This window comes from Heterodontus francisci, chromosome 4, assembly GCF_036365525.1.
Source record: "Heterodontus francisci isolate sHetFra1 chromosome 4, sHetFra1.hap1, whole genome shotgun sequence".
NCBI classification, from domain to species: Eukaryota; Metazoa; Chordata; class Chondrichthyes; order Heterodontiformes; family Heterodontidae; genus Heterodontus; species Heterodontus francisci.
In genome coordinates, this window is record NC_090374.1 from 116,586,307 (window position 1) to 116,602,802 (window position 16,496).

Here is a 16,496-nt window from a genome sequence, read left to right on the forward strand (position 1 = left end):
TTGCAAGCAGCAGGACAAGGATGCACGCGCTGTGAAAAACTGCCCTCTGCAGGCCAAAGAAGAATCAGTCTATGAGCATTTTGAAGCAGTGATCTAAATTTGGGGCCCGATTTCCCAGTTGGCCACCCCTGGTACACATAAGGTGTCAGAACTACAGAAAATTTCGACCAACAAAACAATCACAGTGAAGCAGCAATCAACAAAGCAAACAGAACACAGGACTGTATTGCTATATACTGAAATTGTGCAATGCTTGAGTCAGATTATGCCTCGAATGTTGTGTACAATTTCAATCATGAGAACAAAGCAGGCATTCAAAGAATAGCCATGGGGCTGGTCCCTCGTGTCAAAGGGTTGAATTATAAGAAAAAACTGGAAAAACCTCTAGCCTTGCATGGACATCTAGTCACTCTAAGTTTGATTTGGTGCAACAAGGACTACATGCTCATAAATCAAACATTGTTGAAAGAAGTACTGATAATGAGGCAAAACCAAGGGAGACATAATGAATAATGAATTTCTGTCTTGAGTTCAATTCCTGGTCAAATCCAACATTGTGTTATAATGTGCTTTTATCTTTAGTTGTTTACCAGTGTATAGCAATCACATAACAAAGCAGCTATTTTGCTGTGATCTATTGAAAGTCAGCTCTAGAAAAGGTTATGATGTAGTAACCATTGCAGAGACTTGATTATAAGCTGGGCATGACTAGGAATTAAATATTCCAGACTATAAGATCTTTAGAAAGGATAGGTTTCATGTGGTTCATGAATGTTTTCTAGGGAAGACCCAATCTGGCCTATATGTGACTCCAGACCCACAGAAATGTGGGGGTTGATTCTTAACTGTCCTCTGAAATAGCCTAGCAAGCCGACCAGTTGTATCAGAACTGCTATGAAAATCTATAATAAGTACTAAATTGGACAGATCACCCAGCATCAACATAGGCAGTGAATTCAGACACAACTAAGTCACACTAGCCCAACTGACCCTGCAAAGTGCTCCTCACTAACATCTGGGGATTTGAGTCAAAATTGGGAGAGTTATCCCACAAACTAGGCAAGCAACAGCTTGACATAGTCATACTCACAGAATCATACCTTTCAGTCAGCATCCCAGACTTCCTCCATTACCATCCCTGGATGTGTCCAGTCCCATCAACAGGGCAGATTCAACAGAGGTGGTGGCACAGTGGTATACAGTCAGAAGGAATGTGTCCTGGGAGACTTCAACAGTGACTCCAGATCCCATGAAGTCTCATGGCACCAAATCAAATATGAACAAGGAAACCTCCTGCTGATTATCACCTACTGCCCTCCCTCAGCTGATGAATCGTGTATTCACCCAAGTTGAACACCACTTGGAAGAAGCACTGAGGGCAGCAAAGATACAGAATGTACTCTGGATGGAGGATTTCAATCTCTGTCACCATAGAAGCATAGATTAATAGAATGGTTACAGCACAGAAGGAGGCTATTCATCCCCTCATGCCCATGTCGGCTCTCTGCAAGAGCAACTCAGCTAGTCCGACGCCCCAGCCCTTTCCCTGTAGCCTTGCAAACTTTTTTCTCTTCAGGTGCTTATCTGATTCCCTTTTGAATTCCACGATTGAATCTGCCTCCACCACACTTTCAGGCAGTTCATTCCAGATCCTAACCACTTACTGCAAAAAAAATTTCTCCTCATGTCACTATTCTTTTGCCAATCATCCTAAATTGGTGTCCTCTGGTTCTCGACCCTTCTACTAATGGGAACAGTTTCTCTCTTATCTACTCTGTCTAAACCCCTCATAATTTTGAACATCTCCATTAAATCTCCTCTCAACCTTCTCTTCTCTAAGGAAATCAATTTCAGCTTCGCCAATCTATCCCCCTAACTGAAGTCCCTTATCACTGGAATCATTCTCGTAAATCTTTTCTGCACCCTCTCTAAAGTCTTTACATCCTTCCTAAAGTGCAGTGCCCAAGATTGGTTTGATAACACCACTATTGACGAGCTGTCCAATTTGTCATATTTTGTTTTATAATACTCTTATGAAGTGCCTTGGGATGTTTTATAATGTTAAAGATGCTATATAAATATAACTTGTTGTGTTGACATACCTGCCAGAATGGGCCTATGGCAGGTGGTGAGAGAACCAACTGGAAGGAAAAACCTTGTCCTCATCAATCAACATCACAGATGCATCTATCCATGATGGTATTGGTAGGAGGGACCATTGTGGAAGCAAAGTCCCATCTTCACATTGAGGACACTCTCCATCATGTGGCACAACCAACGTGTTAAATAGGAAAGATTCAGAACAAATCTAGCATCTCAAAACTGGGCATCAAAGAGGCACCCTGGGCCATCAGCAGCAACACAATTGTATTCCACACCAATATGTAAGCTCATGGCCTGGCATATTCCTCACTCTACCATTACGATCAAGCCTAGGGACCAACCCTGGTTCATATAGGAGTGTAGAGGAGTGTAGGAGAGCATGCAAGGAGCAGCACCAGACAACCCTGAAAATGAGGTACCAACCTGATGAAGCTACAACACAGGATTACATGCATGCTGAATGGCGGAAGCAGCATGCTATTGACAAATAAAAGTGATCTCACAATGTACAGATCAGATCAGATCAAAACTCTACAATACTGTTATATCCAGTCATGAATGATGGTGGACAATTAAATGAGTAACAGGAGTAACATGAGTAACATCTGCTCAGGGCTAGACAAGAATTTGGAGTGGGAAGGGGAGGATCCAGTTGGCATGGTCCATGTAGGTAGGACTAGGAAAGAGGTTCTGCTTAGACAGTATGAGGAGTTAAGCAAAAAATTGAAGAGCAGAACCTCAAGGGTAATAATCTCTGGATTATGACCTGAGCCACATGCCAAATGGCAGAGGGCACATAAGATTAGTGAAATAAATACATGGCTCAAAGGCTGGTGTGGGAGAAGTGGGTTTCAGTTTGTGGGGTTCCAAAGAAGGGTCACTGACCCAAAACGTTAACTCTGCTTCTCTTTCCACAGATGCTGCCAGACCTGCTGAGTGGTTCCAGCATTTCTTATTTTTATTTCAGTTTGTGGGGCACTGGCACCAGTACTGGGGAAAGTGGGGGCTGTTCCGTTGGGATGGTCTGCACCTGAACTGTGCTGGGACCACTCTTCTATCAAACCGTATAACTAGGGAAGTATAGAGGGCTTTAAACTAAACAAGTGAGGACAGGGATCAAGCTTGGGTAGATGTAGCAAATCAAGGGGTACAGTCAAGGCAGGAGAGCAGAATAGTAATATGGGAAATGAAGGTCAAAGAATGGCAGGAAGGGACAGAGAGAAAAAACCTAAGAACACAACAACAGTCAAGACTAGATGTTACAAAGATAACAAAAAGACAAAACTAAGAGCTGTGTTTCTGAATACACGTAGCATTCATAACAAAGTAGACGAACTGATAATGCACATTGAAATAAATAAATATGATCTGATAGCCATTACGGAGTCATGGCTGCAGGATGACAAGGATTGGTTCCTCAATATTGAGGGGTATATAACATTCAAGAAGAATAGGAAGCTAGGTAAAGGTGGACGGGTAGCACTGTTAATCAAGGATGGCATTGGTGCAATTATTAGAGATGACCTTGGTTCAGAAGATCAGGATGTAGAACAGATTTGGGTGGAGATGAGGAATAGTAGGGGAAAGAAGTTACTAGGGGGAGTGGTCTAGAGGCCCCCTAACAGTAACCACAATGTAGGATGAAGTATCCAAGAAGAAATATTGGGTGTTTGTGATAAAGGGACGGCAATAATCAGGGGTGATTTTAATCTACGTATAAACTGGAAAAATCAAATTGGCAATAGCAGCCTGGATGAGGAGTTCATAGAATGCTTTTGAGATAGTTTCTTAGAACAGCACGTTCTGGAAACAACCAGAGAGCAGGTTATATTAGAGTTGGTATTGTGTAACATGACAGGATTAATTAATGACCTCAGAGTAAAGGCACCTCTATGTAGCAGCGACCACAAAATGATATGATTGAATTTTACATCCAGTTTGAAAGGGAGAGGAATGGGTCTAAGACTTGTATTTTAAACTTAAATAAGGGCAGCTATGTGGGCATGAAAGCTGAGCTAGCAGAAGTGAACTGGGTTACTAGGCTAGGAGATAGATCAATAGAGAATCTGTGGCAGACATTTAAGGGGATATTTCAGAATACTCAGAATATGTATATTCCTACTGTAAAGAAGAATTCTAAGGGGAGGACCCACCATCCGTGGTTAACTAAAGAAGTTAAGGAAAGCATCAAACTTAAGGAAAAGGCATATGATTGTGAAAAGATGAGTGGCAGGTCAGATTATTGGTCAGAATATAAAGAACGACAGAGAATGACTAAAAGGTTAATCAGGAGAAAGAAATTAGAGTATGAGAGGAAGCTAGCTAGAAATGTAAAAACGGATAGCAAGAGTTTCTACATGTATTTGAAAAGGAAAAAAGTAAAGTGAGTGTAGGTCCTCTAGAGAGTGAGAATGGGGAGTTAATAGTAGATAATAAGGAAATGGCGGATGAAATGAACAAATATTTTGCTTCTGTCTTCTCTATAGAGGATACTAAAAACATTCCAGTAATAGCTAGAAATCAGGAGGTGGAAGGAAGAGAGGAACTTGGTGAAATTACAATCACCAGGGAAGCGGTACTGACCAAATTAATGGAGCTGCAGGCTGACAAGTCCCCGGGTCCTGATGGGCTTCATCCTAGGGTCTTAAAAGAGGTGACTAATGAGGTAGTATTGGTATTAATTTTGCTAAATTCGCTAGATTCTGGAAAGGTTCCATTAGACTGGAAAGTAGCAAATATAACCCCTCTATTCAAGAAGGGGAGGAAGCAGAAAGCAGGTAATTATAGGCCAGTTAGCATGACGTCTGTCATGGGGAAGGTGTTAGAACCAATCATTAAGGTGGCTATAGCTGGGCAATTAGAAAAACACAACGTAATCGGTAATAGCATGCTTTTGTGAAAGGGAAATCAAGTTTAATCAATTTATTGGAGTTCTTTGAAGGAGTAACATGCACTGTGGATAATGGGGAGCCCGTTGATGTAATGTACTTGGATTTCCAGAAGGCATTTGACAAAGTGCCACATAGAAGGTTATTGCGCAAAGTAGGAGCTCATGGTGTAGGGGGTAAAATACTGGCATGGATAGACGATTGACTGGCTAGCAGAAAACAGAGGGTATGCATAAATGGATCCTTTTCTGATTGGCAGGATGTGATGAGTGGAGTCCTGCAGGGGTCTGTGCTGGAGCCTCAACTTTTTACAATTTATATCATTGACTTAGATGAGGGGAGCAATGGCATGGTAGCTAAATTTGCAGATAACACAAAGATAGGTGGGAAAGTATGCTGTGAAGAGACATAAGGAGGTTGCAGACCCATATAGATAGGTTGAGTGAGTGAGCAAAAATCTGGCAGTTGGAGTATAGCATGGGAAAATGTGAGGTTGTTCACTTTGGCAGGAAGAATAAAAAGGCAGAGTATTTCTGAAATGGGGAATGACTGCAGAATTCCGAGGTGCAGTGGGATCTAGGTGTTCTAGTGCATGAGTCACAAAAGGTTAGTATGGAGGTACAGCAAGTAATAAAGAAGGCTAATGGAATGCTATCCTTTATTATGAGAGGAATTGAAAATAAAAGTGAGGATGTTATCCTTCAGTTATACAGGGCATTGGTGAGACCACATCTCGAATACTGTGTGCAGTTTTGGTCTTCTTATTTAAGTTTACTAGATTGATACCTGGAATGAGCGGGTTGTCTTATGAGGAAAGGTTGGACAGACTGGGCTTGTTTTCACTGGAGTTTAGAAGAGTGAGGGGGGACTTAATTGAAGTATATAAGATCCTGAACGGTCTTGACAGAGTGAATGTGGAGGGGATGTTTCCTCTTGTGGGTGAGTCCCAAACTAGAGGGCACTGTTTAAAAATTTGGGGTCACCCTTTTAGGACAGAGATGAGGAGAAATTTTTTCTCTCAGAGGGTTGTGCGACTTTGAATTCTCTGCCTCAGAAGGTGGTAGAGGCAAGGTCATTGAATAATTTTAAGGTGGAGGTGGATTGATTCTTGTTAGGCAAGGGAATCAAAGATTATCGGGGGTAGATGGGAGTGTGGAATTCAAGACAGAAACAGATTAGCCATGATCTTATTAAATGGCGGAGCAGGTTCAACGGGCTGAATGGCCTACTTCTGTTCCTAATTCGTATAGTCGTAGGAGGAGGCTCCATGAACATCCCATCCTCAATGATAGTGGAGCCCAGCACCTGAGTACAAAAGACAGATGCATTTTCAACCATCTTCAGCCAGAATTGCCAAGTGGATAATTCATCTCGGCCTCCTCCTGAGATTCCCATTGTCGCATATACCAGTCTTCAGCCAATTTGATTCACTCCACGTGATATTAAAAACAGCTGAGTGCACGGATACAGCAGAGACTATGCACTCCAGAACTAGCCACATCTCTAGCCAAGCTGTTCCAGTACAGCTACAACATTGGCATCTACCCAACAAAGTGGAAAATTGCCCAGTTAAGTCCTGTCCATAAAAAGCAGGACAAATCAAATCCAGCCAATTGTTGGCCCATCAGTCTACTCTCAATCATTCACAAAGTAATGGAAGGGGTCGTTGACAGTGCTATCAAGCAACACTTACTCACCAATATCCTGCTCAACAATGCTCAGTTTAAGTTCCACCATGACCATCCATCTACGGACCTCATAACAGCCTTGGTCCATCTTGAACAAAGAAGCCAAATTCCAGAGGTGAGATGGGAGTAATCAAGGCAGCATCTGACTGAGCTTGGCATCGAGAAGACCTAGCAAATTTGAAATCAACAGGAACCAAGTTTCAAACGTCTAAAGGAAGTGGTGTGGTAGGTGCTAACGTACCTTTTGCTGACTTCCAAGGCTTCTGCACAAGCCAGCTGTTCCCAGACATGCCTTCCTCTTAGAGTTGAGCATGACTGGGAGAATGAGCAGAGAACATGCAGAGCAGACAAGTTGCTAAAAGAGGGAGGATGAGGGGAGGAAGAGTTCTCAGCAAGAAGCTGTATCTGCCCAGAGTGTTCAGGGATACAGTTCCACCCAACTGGATGACGGTGGAAAGGCATTGGAGGAGGATGGTACAATCAACTGTGTCAAAGGATGGAGACAGGTTGAGAAGGACAAGAACAGATAGTCTGCCTTTGTCACAGTCACATAGAATGCCATTTGAGACTTTGATAACAGCCGATTTGGTACTGTGGCAATGGCAGAAACACGATTGGAGGAATTCAAACATAGAGTTCCGGGAAAGATGGTCACAAATTTGGTAGGTGACAACACGTTAGAGGAAAACATGAAAGGAAAGGGAATTTGGAGATGGGGGGTTGTTTGCAAGGACGGAGGAGTCAAGGGTTGATTTTTTGAGAAGAGGGGTAATAATGGCAGGCTTGAAGGAGAGAAGGACAGCACCTGCAAAGAGACAACCGTTAATAATGTAAGCTAACATGGGAGCCAGAAAGGGAATTTGGATGGCTAGTAGTTTAGTGGGAATAAGATCAAGGAAGCAGGAGGTGGGTCTCATGGACAAGATAAGCTTGGAGAGGGCATCAGGGGAGATAGTAGAGAAACTAAGTTCAGGTCTAGGGCAGGAAAGAGCCTTAGAGTAAATCTGGCCCAGTGCGTTAGGGGAATGGAGGGAAGTGGCAGAGGCAGCTGATTGGATAGTCTCAGTCTTGGTGACAAAGAAATCTCTTGCACTTGTTGGAGGTGAGGGTTGAGGAGACAGGGGAGAGGGGTTTCAAATGATGGCTTTCAGTGGAGAAAAGAAGTTAGGGGTTATCTTGCATTCCGGGATGATCCTGGAGCAGTGACCAGTTTTTGTAGACAAGAGCAGGACCCAATAGTGCTTTTTGTGGGCCGGCCAGATCTGGCAGTGAATGGCTAAACCAGTTGTCTGGCATATTTGTCTGCATTCCCTGGACTTAAGAGAGCTGAGATGAGGGCTGTACAGGGGGGAAAAGCCAGGGTGAGAGAGAGTAATGGTTTTAATGGGGGCTAGGGAGTCAAAGGAGGAGGTGAGGATCACAGAGTAATAGAGTCATAGAGTTATACAGCACAGAAACAGTCCCTTCGGCCCACCATGTCTGCGTTGGCCATCAAGCCCATCTATTCTAATCCCATTTTCCAGCACTTGGCCCATAGCCTTGTATGCTATGGCATTTCAAGTGCTCATCTAAATACTTCTTAAATGTTGTGAGGGTTCCTGCCTCTAGCACCCCTTCAAGCAGTGTGTGCCAGATTCCAACCACCCTCTGGGTGAAATTTTTTTTCCTCAAATCCACTCTAAACCTCCTGCCCCTTACCTTAAATATATGCCCCCTGGTTATTGACACGGAACACAAAAGTCCGAGTGTATCAGGCCTGTGTCCTCAGTACCTTGCTCTATGGCAGCGAGGCCTGGACAACGTATGCCAGCCAAGAGCGACGTCTCAATTCATTCCATCTTCGCTGCCTCCGGAGAATACTTGGCATCAGGTGGCAGGACTATATCTCCAACACAGAAGTCCTTGAAGCGGCCAACACCCCCAGCTTATACACACTACTGAGTCAGCGGCGCTTGAGATGGCTTGGCCATGTGAGCCGCATGGAAGATGGCAGGATCCCCAAAGACACATTGTACAGCGAGCTCGCCACTGGTATCAGACCCACCGGCCGTCCATGTCTCCGCTATAAAGACGTCTGCAAACGCGACATGAAATCGTGTGACATTGATCACAAGTCGTGGGAGTCAGTTGCCAGCATTCGCCAGAGCTGGCGGGCAGCCATAAAGACAGGGCTAAATTGTGGCGAGTTGAAGAGACTTAGTAGTTGGCAGGAAAAAAGACAGAGGCGCAAGGGGAGAGCCAACTGTGCAACAGCCCCAACAAACAAATTTCTCTGCAGCACCTGTGGAAGAGCCTGTCACTCCCGAATTGGCCTTTATAGCCACTCCAGGCGCTGCTTCACAAACCACTGACCACCTCCAGGCGCATATCCATTGTCTCTCGAGATAAGGAGGCCCAAAAGGAAAGGAGGTTATTGACACCTCCACAAAGGGAAAAAGTTTCTTCCTATCTACCCTATCTATGCTCCTCAGAATTTTGTATACCTCAATCAGGTCCCCCCTCAGCCATCTCTGCTCTAGGCAACCTTAGCCTATCCAGTCTCTCTTTATTGCTGAAATGCTCCAGCCCAGGCAACATCCTGGTGAATCTCCTCTGCACCCTCTCCAGTGCAATCACATCCTTCCAATAGTGTGGTGACCAGAACTGTACACAGTACTCCAGCTGTGGCTTAACTAGCGTTTTATACAGCTCCGTGATAACCTCCCTGCAATTATATTCTATGCCTCAGCTAATAAAGGCCAGTATCCCATATGCCTTCCTAACCACCTTATCTATCTGTGCTGCTGCTTTCAGTGATTTATGGACAAGTACACCAAGCTCCCTCTGACCCTCTGTATCTCCTAGGGTCCTACCATCCACTGTATATTCCCTTGCCTTGTTAGTCTTCCCAAGATTCAGCACCTCACACTTCTCAGGATTAAATTCCATTTGCCACTGCTCTGCCTATATTACCAGCCCATCTATATCGTCCTGTAATCTAAGGCTTTCCTCCTCACCATTTACAACACCACCAATTTTCGTGTCATCTGCGAACTTACTGATCATATCTCCTACATTCACATCTAAATCATTAACGTACACTACAAACAGCAAGGGTCCCAGCACCGATCCCTGTGGTAGCCCAATCGCAAAAACAACCCTCGACCATCACCCTCTGCCTCCAGTCATTAAGCCAATTTTGGATCCAATTTGCCAAATTGCCCTGGATCCCATGGGCTCTTACCTTCTTAACCAATCTCTCATGCGGGACCTTATCAAAAGCCTTACTGAAGTCCATGTAGACTACATCAACTGTTTTACCCTCATCTACACACCTTGTCTCCTCCTCAAAAAATTCAATCATATTTGTTAGACATGATCTCCCCCTGACAAAGCCATGCTGGCTATCCTTGATTAATCCCTGCCTCTCCAAGTGGTGATCAATCCTGTCCCTCTGAATTTTTTCCAATAGTTTCCCTACCGCTGACGTTAGACTCAATGGCCTGTAATTACCTGGTTTATCCCTACTACCCTTCTTGAATAATGGTACCACATTCGCTGTCCTCCAGTCCTCTGGCACTTCTCCTGTGGACAGAGAGAATTTGAAAATTTGTGTCAGAGTCCCTGCTATCTTCTCCCTTGCCTCACATAGCAGCCTGGGATACATCTCATCTGGGCCTGGGAATTTATCCACTTTTAAGCCTGCCAAAACCACTAATACTTCCTCCCTTTCAATGCTAATTTGTTCAAGTATATCACAATCCCCCTCCTTGATCTCTACACCTACATCGTCCGTCTCCACACTGAACACAGATGAAATCTGATCATTTAAAACCTAACCTACGTCCTCCGGCTCCACACACAGATTGTCACTTTGGTCCTTAATGGGCCCTACTCTTTCCCTGGTTATCCTCTTGCCCTTAATATACTTATAAAATGCCTTGGGATTTTCCTTTATCTTTCCTGCCAGTGTTTTTTCATGCCCCCTCTTTGCTCTCCTAATTACTTTTTTAAGTACCCCCTACACTTTCTATAATCCTCTAGGACCTCTGTTGTTTTCAGCCCTCTGAATCTGCCATAAGCCTCCTTTATTTTCCTTATCCAGTCCTCTATATCCCTTGACATCCAGGGTTCCCTGGACTTATTGGTCCTAACCTTCACCTTTACGGGAACATGTTGGCCCTGAACTCTCACTATTTCCTTTTTGAATGACTCCCACTGGTCTGATGTGGACTTTCCTACACGTAGTTGCTCCCAGCCCACTTTGGCCAGATCCTGTTTTATTATATTGAAACTGGCCTTCCCCCAATTCAGTACCTTTATTTCCAGTCCATCTTTCTCCTTTCTCCTTTGTGAGGGTGTGGTTGAGCAGATTGGTAGCTGCAGAAATGTCATCTTGAATGGGGTGCCAAAGGGGGCAAAGGGAGGGCACTTTCAAATTCCCAAAGGGCGCCAATTGGGAATTTAAAAGTGCAGTTCTAAGTGAATTGGAAAAGAGTTTGTTCCGGGGTGGATACAGAAGGAAGTAAGGTCTGGAGGGGGAAGCAGGTTGTGGGTGGAGAATGATAGAAGGAAGTGATCAGATTGGCCTTATCTGTGCTTGATACTATGGGGGTTGCGAGGCCTTGTGAGTTGGCAAGGTCAAGTGGGTGGTCGTGAATATGGCTTGGGGAGTTTACATGGTGAGTGAAATCAAGGGAGGATAGGAGGGCAGTGAACTCAGAGGAGAGAGAACATGATGAATTGAAATGGAGGTTAAAATCACCTCGGATGAGAAGGCTGAGGGAGGAAAGCAGGTAAGATAGCTCATTCAGAAAATTGGCATGGTGGTAGAGAACCAAGATCTTAAATGAGAGGTGACAGGAGCGGAACATGGTGAGATGCTCAAAGGAGGAAGAAGGGGCAGAGAAATATGGGGACAAACCAAGGTGATATTTGGTTATAAGAGCCGGATCACCACCACCACGCTGTGGGCGAGGCAAGTAATGAAAGGTATAGCCAGATCGGGAGGCTTCAGTTAGGGAGAAGGTGCTATCAGCCCCCAGCCAGGTTTCCATCAAGGCATGTTATTGATGCAATCGTCCACAATAAGCTCATGGTTTTGTTCGTGAGTGAACAAACATTCTGGAGGGAGATGCGAAGAGGGATGATTAAAAGCTGGACCACTGGCACAGTCCACAGGATCAGGGATGAATGAATTAGGTTGGCAAGATCAGCTCCTAGTCGGTGCCTTGGATGGGAAGGTCAGCAATTGACTAGGATGGGACAGTTGGGATTGCTGCTCATAAGGATGCAGCCACGAGTGCCTCAATGGGTCCTTCAGAGAATGTCAAGAGAGGGACAGAGAGAAGCTGTAGGCTGATCTAAGGGGGAGCCAAGCCTGGGACAGGAGGCAGGAGAGTAGGAAAGTTGAGGAGTACTGAAAGGTTGGGGTAGGGATTTGGGGAGGCAGAGTACCCAAGAGGGAAGAAATGAAAGGAGACATAAAGACAGGAGAGAAAAAAACTAAAAAGAGGGGAAAATATAATAAAGCAATGTTACGACCAGGTGAGAATGGTGTCTAGGGACCTTTTACTGTCTTCATCTGGTCTTATTGTTAACAGGGTTTAATTTTTTTTAAACACACTCTATTTTGAGCTCCCCTTTGGTGAATCCTTGTTCACCACTTTCCAATTATAAGGCAAAGAAATTAGCATACACAGGCTTTCTTAGGTTTAAACAAGAAAAGTGAAATTTATGAAACCTTAAACTTAAATTCTAATTCGGTTAACACACTGCGCCCCACACTAGCATGCATACGCGATACGCACATGCAAATGGAGACAGAAAAGAGCAGAAGAAAAATAAAGTAAAAAAGGTTTAAGGCAATATCTGAGGAGGGGTTTTTACTGTGCTTCGAGCTCACTGTAGTCCTTGATTGTCGGTAGATCTTGCTTTTTGTTGGGGCCCAGTATTCTTCTTAAACCTTGTTCACTGTAGGAGACTTTTCTCTCTTGGGATTCATGTGTCTTCAATGGGTCTTCAGTTCCGTGAGGAAGAGATGTGAGCAGACAGGTGAGAAGTGTTCTCAATCCAGGAGAAAAGAGCTTTCTGAGTTTCAAACACTCTGTGGCAAGTTCAAATTCAAATAGCCATGTGACTAAACTGCCTGACCAGGTCTTCTGTGTATTGGAGAAGCAGGGACTGGATCCTTTGTTCCAACACTGTCTGCCAGTATGCAAAAGAGGTCTTTCCAGTGAGAAGCCTAGCAATTCCTTGTGATAGGCCCTCTTTTTTTCCCAGCAGCAATTTTAAGTTTTAATGTTCATGTGGCGAAATAATGTGTGCCTCATTCTTGGCAGTTGGGGGCCTGCATGACAGCAAAGATGGAAGTGATGGGCTGGGATCCAGAGTGGCAGCCAAGGAGCGCACGGAAATGGGCACGGGGAAAACCTAAGTTACATAGGCTGGTTATGTAGCATTAATTAGGATACACATATCCAAGTAGTGAATGGAGAATAGAGAGGAGACAATAGAAGAGAATCCAGAGTTAATGTTCCGTAGTGGGTGAATGTTGACATTGGTAGGTGGAATCAGCGTGGTGCATTGACAAACCATTGTCCAAGTACGGAGAGAGGTGTGGCGCGGGTCAGTGAAATCCAGAAGCTACTTGAAGGGTAGCGTATCAGAGGACGCACTGATGGAGGAACTCCTGTTGGAATGAAGATCTAGGAGGTGTGCAGAATAGGTTGCAGGGCAGAAAATTACTGCAAAGTTGGAGGTCACCATCTGATCCAGAAGTGGCAAAGAAATGTGCTTTGATCCAAGTTAGAAGTAGCTCTACCTTATTGGACATGTTACAGAAGCCACCAGGTGAAAGGGCGTGCTTGGTCATGGGCATCTTTCTAGGGGTCCCCCTTAGTCCGCTTGAGGAATGGGAGGAGAATGAGGCCCGGCAGAGCAACATCAATTGCTGTAGGCAAGAAGGACAGGATGACAAGGTGGAAACCTTCCACCTTGTGGGTGCAACACAGCCCTCCTCCTCTGGACCTTCGCCACCAGGAGCTCCGGTGAGCGTCCAAGAATCAGTACACCCTTTCTCTCAGTCCCTGAACCATCCTGAAATCTGCCACTGTGTCTCGGCCAGCGTACTACACACCTTCGGTAGAAGTGGGTGCCTGGAGCTCACACATACTGCTCCACAAAAATTGTGTCTAATCAGCACTTGAGTGCTAAATCCTGCAGGTGTCTGTGTTTTAGCACCTCCAGACAAATTCACATTCTGGTAATCAGCAATTAGGATCAAAATTGTGAGCTAAAACCAGACTTTTAAACAGAGAAGCTTTATTAGCACAGCACCCATTTTGTGTCTGTTTTCACCCTTTCATCAAAATAACCCCCAAAATTTTGAAAACTGCAGTCTTATTTCCGCATCAAAGGAAAACAATAATATATGACAACAGCTAATTTCTAAAGATTATTCGACAATTCGTACTGATGAGGCTTCTGCTTGTGTATTTATGCTGCTCCAAGAACTGATTGCTCTACACACAACACACAGATACACAATCATTAAAATTAATCGCCTTTGAGGATGGCTAATTCCAACAAAACACTTGATAAAGTGAACCCAATTGATTGGTCTGATGGAATGCCAATTCACAAGGCAGCGACTAGCTGGATTTTGGTTTAACCTCCCTTTCCCTCTCCCCACTCAGCTCAAACCATAATCCCTGGTGTATTGCTGTTGGGAGTTACTCAGCACAAGGCAGGTACTTACCTCCAAAGAGAAAATAAAGTCAGGGTATCCTGGGCTGCCTGTGCCAGTTCAGTGAATCACTGGAGGAGGTTTGAAATCACAATGCCTGACTTCTCTGTTGTAGTTGATTCAGTTACCAGGTAGAAAAAAATTATTTGTTCTCACACACAGGAAAAACAGAAATTCTATACGGTATGATAAAGTCTACTGAATATTAATGCAGTTGGTTAAAATTGTCGAATTGATTGGAAACATAGGCTTGTTTCTTCCCTGTTATATGTGTGGACTGCTGACTACATTTCCTCCCAGCATAATGCTCACACTGTGGCAATATTCATTGTGAAGGGAAGACCAATTGATGATGCAGATTTTGGGTTTAATTTAGTGAGGCCATTTGGAGCAGGAATGGAGATGGGGGGATGTGGCCAAAGAACAGCATTGGAAGTGTCCACCCGGAAATCCGATGTTGTGACATCAGTTCTGGATTTAGTCAGCAGCGGAAAAGCACCAAACTGGACCGACATTTAAATTGCTGAATAGTTACAATACATATGCATGTAATTGAAGCTGATTCAAGGGGGGGCTTGCGATTAAGTGGATGATGGGCAGCCCTCATGTGCCTTCAGATTCCTGGCCATTGAAAGGTGGCGGTACCAAGCCAAGGCCCCTGTGCCACGACGGCAAGGCAGCCATGACCAGTACTGGATAGGGAAAGAAGGGAGAACGGAGGCCACTGTTGGCCTATGGCACTGTGCACTCTGCATGGGTGGGCTTGATCTCGGGTGGTCACCACAGGTGACCATACTGCTGGATGAGAGAGTTGGATGGTCATACTGCTGGGTGAAAGGGTCAGGTGGCCATACTGCTGGGTGAGAGGATTGGATGGTCATACTGCTAGGTGAGAGGGTCAGGTGGCCATACTGCTGGGTGAGAGGGTTGGATGGTCATACTGCTAGGTGAGAGGGTCAGGTGGTCACACTATCAGGTGAGCAGGGTGAAAGGCGCTGAGGGCCATCAACACGTAAGCTGAGAGTATCAAAGGTAAAGACGCCAAGGCAACTTCGTCTCTGCAAGGACAGTGCTCTGGAGGCCAACTGATCACCTGGCATGGGACTCTTATACCCCGAGTTTGTGGACCCCTGTGGTGTGATGCAGCGCCTCCGAAGGAGGGAGGGCCAAAAGCCAACTGCGCCTGTCCGTGATGCTCCATGACGAGAACAACAGTCATCCTTGCCAAGAAGGGCCCACCTGTGCCAGGGAGTGGATGCACCTCAGCTACCTCCAAATGTATGAGCAGCATTGTCAGTCAAGACTGTCGCTCTCCAGGGAGGCCATCACCAACTAATGCGCCATGCTGCAGGACAAGTTGCAACCTATGGGATTCAGTGGTCACCCTATGCCACTGGCCCTGAAAATCACAGTGGCACTAAACCTTTATACATCTGGATTCACCAGGAGCATGTGTGCAGTCTCCCAGGCAGCATCCCACCGCTGCATCACAGAGATGACCAATTCTCTGGTGCATTACTGGAACAACCCGGACAGTCAGGCTGAGATTCAGGATTCAGTCAGGATTCGGTGCCATTGCTGGATTTCCTCAGGTGTAAGGTGTGATAGATCGCACACATTTTAAAAAATTCTTTCATGGGATGTGGGCATCGCTGGCAAGGCCAGCATTTGTTGCTCCTCCCAAATTACCTTTGACAACTGAGTGTCTTGGTGGGCCATTTCAGAGGGCAGTTAAGAGTCAACCACACTGCTCTGGGTCTGGAGTCATATGGAGGCCAGACCAGGTAAGGATGGCAGATTTCCTTCCCTAAAAGGCATTAGTGAACCAAATGGGTTTTTAGGACAATCAAAGATAGTTTGATAGCACCATTAGATTAGATTAGATTAGAGATACAGCACTGAAACTGAGACTAGCTTTCAATTCCAGATTTTTAAAAATTAATTCAACTTTTTAATTAATTAATTGAATTTCATTTCACCAGCTGCTGTGGTGGGATCTGAACCCATGACCCAGGGCATTAGCCTGGGCCTCTGGGTTACTAGTTCAGAGACATTACCATTACGCCACCATCTCCCTGCTACAGGTGGCCA

General features: G+C 44.9%; 1 protein-coding gene across 2 annotated transcripts in view; it reads right to left on the reverse strand.

Moving 5' to 3' along the window:
* LOC137369202 (uncharacterized) overlaps nucleotides 1-16,496 on the reverse strand; it is a 267,684-nt gene that overhangs the window by 124,719 nt on the left and 126,469 nt on the right. The gene's annotated exons all lie outside the window — the stretch shown is intronic.